Source organism: Aquarana catesbeiana, linkage group LG04 (genome assembly GCF_042186555.1).
Source record: "Aquarana catesbeiana isolate 2022-GZ linkage group LG04, ASM4218655v1, whole genome shotgun sequence".
Lineage (NCBI taxonomy): Eukaryota > Metazoa > Chordata > Amphibia > Anura > Ranidae > Aquarana > Aquarana catesbeiana.
This window is the reverse complement of record NC_133327.1, coordinates 242,318,141-242,322,805: the sequence shown is the minus strand read 5'-3', so window position 1 is coordinate 242,322,805 and position 4,665 is coordinate 242,318,141. Positions and strand designations below refer to the sequence as shown.

Sequence of the window (4,665 nt, the reverse complement as noted above, 5' to 3'; positions counted from 1 at the left end):
TTTCCTTTCATTTTCTTTTAACTCAATCCATCATCACAACTTCCCAGTATATTGCATAACAATCATGACATCTCCCTCTTCACATTCATTTCCTCTCTACGAATCTGTGAGCGGGGAAAGAGGACAGCGGCGCGCCCACTAAATGGGCTATGTCAGCTGCTCTAGCGCCCGCCCCTCTTTATCCCCACACAGCTCGTGCTGTCTTATGGGTAATGTAGTCTTTTACCCTCATCCTCACCTGTCCCCGTGCCGCTCTCCTGCTTCCCCCGCTCCATTGGATGTCGGCTGACATGTGACCGGCACGCACGCATGCCCGCACGCACATTTAAACCCCCCTCATTACACTGCATGTTAGATGACGTGCGGGCTGCCATTCCGGACCCGGTATATTTCCCTGTATAAGGTAACGTTTTGAACTCACTCTCCTTTTACTCACCTTGCTCAACAAAATTTTGTTCTTCACCGCTCTGCCCCACTTTTAAACCTTCCCGCTCTCTGTTTAATAATGCTGGTCCTTGCTAATCCTTTATCTAACATAAGCACCTGTTTACCGTCTTCTAAAGGAATTTTTCTTCCCACTTTTCGCCTTGAAAGTGGACATAGACGATCTGTATACAGGATTATGGTTTTCTCTTATATGGATGACCAATATATATATATATATATATATATATATATATATATATTAGGGTTGTCCCGATACCACTTTTTTAGGACCGAGTACAAGTACCGATACTTTTTTTTCAACTACTCGCCGATACCGATTACCGATACTTTTTTTTTTTTTTTTTAATGTCACGTGACAGTGTGTGGTGTGTGGGTTTTTTTTTTTTTTTTTTTTACAATATTTTTTTTATTCTTTTTATATGGGGTTTTTTTTTTTTTTTTTTTAATCAGCCCTGTTGTGGGGCTTTGGTGAGATATCAGGGGTCTTAACAGACCTCTGATATCTCCCCCTTGAAACAGAGAAAGAGACGGAGGATAAAGTTTCCGCAGTCCCTTTCTCTGCAGCCTCAGCTGCACTGAGAATGAATGGAGAGAAGACAGCGGCTCCTCTCCATTCATAAACTGACACATCGTAATCACAGGAGATTACAATGTTTCAGTTATGTGAATGGACAGAGTCAGCTGACTCTGTCCATTCACACAGCGGAGAGAGACAGCAGAACGGAGGGGGACAGAGAAGGAGAGGGGAACGGAGGGGGACAGAGAAGGAGAGGGGAACGGAGGGGACAGCGGAGAGACACAGGGAAGGAGAGGGGAACGGAGGGGACAGCGGAGAGACACAGGGAAGGAGAGGGGAACGGAGGGGACAGCGGAGAGACACAGGGAAGGAGAGGGGAACGGAGGGGACAGCGGAGAGACACAGGGAAGGAGAGAGGAACGGAGGGGGACAGCGGAGGGGGACAGAGGAACGGAGGGGGCATGGAGGAGGATGCAGTGACAGTCAGCGGTGAGCGATCACCGCTGTATGTCACTAAAGCTGCTGAAAGCCGCTGGGGGAGAATCTTGTAACTCCCCCACGCACCGATCACAGCTGACTTCCAGGTATCGGCGGAAGCATCGGGAGCATTTGCCCGAGTACAAGTACTTGGGCAAATGCTCGGTATCGGTACCGATACTAGTATCGGTATCGGGACAACCCTAATAAAAAAAAAAAAAAAAAAAAAAAAATATAATTTGTTTTTCAATAGTACTTGCAAGCTTCATTTCTTCCCAAATTAACCTCACTATGGCATTGCTTTTTCTTCCCATACATTTCCTATATTCAGTACTAATCAATGTAGATATTTATTATGGCCCTTATTTTTCTTAATCAGACAAACATCCCTATTTGGCAGCCCTCGCTTTTCCTTAGACCCAGCCAGTCCTTTGTAAGTACTTTTCCCTCTGGCCCATCTAATTTAGCTATCATTCCATTATCCCCTAGTCACTTTACTTTTCCACATTATTACCACCCTTGGGTGGCTTTTCACGCACATCCCACCCCCACCCTATTCCTCCCATATCTTCACCTCTGGCCCTTTCTTTCCATCCTGTGTCCCTTCTTTCCTTCCTCCTCCTCGCTTCCCACACCCCATTCCCCCTCCTCTCCCCCCCCCTCCCCATCTCCCCTCCCTTTCTTCCCCCCCCCCCCCCCCAATTCTCTGTCCCTCACCTTTTTTTTTCTCTCTCCTTCCCTTTCTTCCCCCCTCTTCCCTGATCATTCCACTCTCCAACCTTTCCATCACCTTTCCACTCACTTTATTCTCTCATATGGAAAACACTGGTTCCACGGCCCTCATCTGGGTTCACCTAGGTCAACCCTCTCCAGTGCAGCGCAGTGTCCGTTCTCTTACGTCTGGTTTCATCTTCACAGCAGGTAACTATCCATTAGTTGGCAGTTGTATAATTTAGCTCAGTCGCTAACATCTTTTCTTTCTCTCAAATACATATTTTTGGCTAATACTTTGATGGCTTCTAATTGTATTTTATTTTATGCAGTGCTATATCCAGTTTGGTCCCTCAACAAATATCCCCTGAAGAAGTCCCAACGGGCGAAACATGTCGGGACTAAACATGTCGGGACTATAGTGCTGAGTGACCCTTCATTATTTATGTTGATATGTACCACTGTTTGTTCTATATTATGCATAGCCAGCATAATTTTTTAAACTTTGTCCATGTTTAATAAAGTGTCATTTATACTTTTTATCTTGATGTTCTTCTAAATTTACTTCTCTGGCGCCCACAAAATCCCACCAAATTACCTCTCTGACCACATATGCTACTCAGGGATGGTGGCGCCATTCCCTTGACACTGTCACCTATCCACACCAACCAGCATTCCTTTATATTGGTTTTTGAAATTTACAAATGCAGCAGTTTACAGATTGGATGAAAGGTTTCGCACTGGGAAAACACATTTTGATAGATAAATAATGCATTTTAACCACCTCAATATAAACAAAAAAGAGCGACGATTTTGAAAAAAACACATTATTTTTTACTTTTTGCTATAATAAATATCCATATTTTTTTTTTTTTTTTTTTTTTTTTAAACAAATTTTTTCCTCAGTTTAGGCCGTATTTAGGTATTCTTCTACATATTTTTGGTTAAAAAAAAATCGCAATAAGCATATATTGATTGGTTTGCGCAAAAGTTATAGCGTGTACAAAATAGGGGATAGATTTATAGCATTTTTATTATTTTTTTTTTTTTTTACTAGTAATGGTGGCAATCTGCGATTTTTATCGTGACTGTGACATTGCAGCAGACATATGGGACACTTTTGACACATTTTTGGGACCATTCACATTTATACAGCGATCCGTGCTATAAAATTGCACTGATTACTGTATAAATGTGACTGGCAGGGAAAGGGTTAACACTAGGCGGAGATTGAGGGGTTAATTATGTTTCCTAGGGCGTGATTCTAACTGTAGGGGGAGGGAACACACAAGGGGAGGAGACCGATTAGTATTCCTCTGCACTGGGAACACGCCATCAGTCTCCTCTCGTCTGACAGGACGTGGATCTGGGCGTCTACACACCCAGATCCACGGTCCTGCCCTGTTACCAGGCAATCGTAGGTGCCCGGTGGACATCGCGGCCGCCGGGCATGCGCAATGGGTCCCCAGTGACACGGCGCGCGCGATTGTTGTTAGCGGCGCGCGCCCCCTGGTGGGCCGGGAAGGCGGGGGCGTCATATGACGCCCTCCCAGAACGAGAGCCGTGCCGCCTGGCCGTCATATGACAGCCGGCGGGCGGCAATCGGTTATACACAACTATATGGATCAGACCAACATGAGGGACAAATGAGGAGGAAAGAGGGACAGAGGGACATTGCTCCAAATCCGGGACAGTTGGGAACTATGCCTTTAATGCATAGAATGCAAACCATGAGACTTTACAACTCCTTTAACCACTTTCCGCCCGCCCACCGTCATATGGCGGCTGGGCGGTGTGGCTCTTGTTCTGGGTGGACGTCATATGGAGGCTGGGTGGTGCGGCTTTTGTTCTGGGTGGACGTCATATGGCGGCTGGGCGGTGCGGCTCTTGTTCTGGGTGGACGTCATATGGCGGCTGGGCGGTGCGGCTCTTGTTCTGGGTGGACATCATATGGCGGCTGGGCGGTGCGGCTCTTGTTCTGGGTGGCCGTCACATGGCAGCTGGGCGGTGCGGCTCTTGCTCTGGGTGGAACGTCATATGGCGGCTGGGTGGTGTGGGCTCTTGTTCTGGGTGGACGTCATATGGCATCTTTGTGGTGCAGCTCTTGTTCTGGTTGGACGTCATATGGCGGCTGGATGGTGCGGCTCTTGTTCTGGGTGGACGTCATATGATGGCTGGGCGGTGCGGCTCTTGCTCTGGGTGGAACGTCATATGGCGGCTGGGTGGTGTGGGCTCTTGTTCTGGGTGGACGTCATATGGCATCTTTGTGGTGCAGCTCTTGTTCTGGTTGGACGTCATATGGCGGCTGGATGGTGCGGCTCTTGTTCTGGGTGGACGTCATATGATGGCTGGGCGGTGCGGCTCTTGTTCTGGGTGGACGTCATATGGCGGCTGGGCGGTGCGGCTTTTGTTCTGGGTGGACATCATATGGCGGCTGGGCGGTGCGGCTCTTGTTCTGGGTGGCCGTCACATGGCAGCTGGGCGGTGCGGCTCTTGCTCTGGGTGGAACGTCA

General features: G+C 47.7%; 1 long non-coding RNA gene across 2 annotated transcripts; it reads left to right on the top strand.

Annotated features, from left to right (window-relative positions):
- Nucleotides 1–330: 330 nt before the first annotated feature.
- On the top strand, nucleotides 331–3,024 carry LOC141141474 (uncharacterized). 2 transcript variants are annotated; one of them, XR_012244094.1, is made up of 3 exons: nucleotides 331–403; nucleotides 1,821–2,362; nucleotides 2,485–3,024. It is a non-coding gene; the product is annotated as an uncharacterized lncRNA (long non-coding RNA). The 2 variants fall into 2 exon arrangements; XR_012244093.1 differs by having other exon boundaries at nucleotides 1,821–3,024.
- The last annotated feature ends 1,641 nt before the right edge of the window (nucleotides 3,025–4,665 follow it).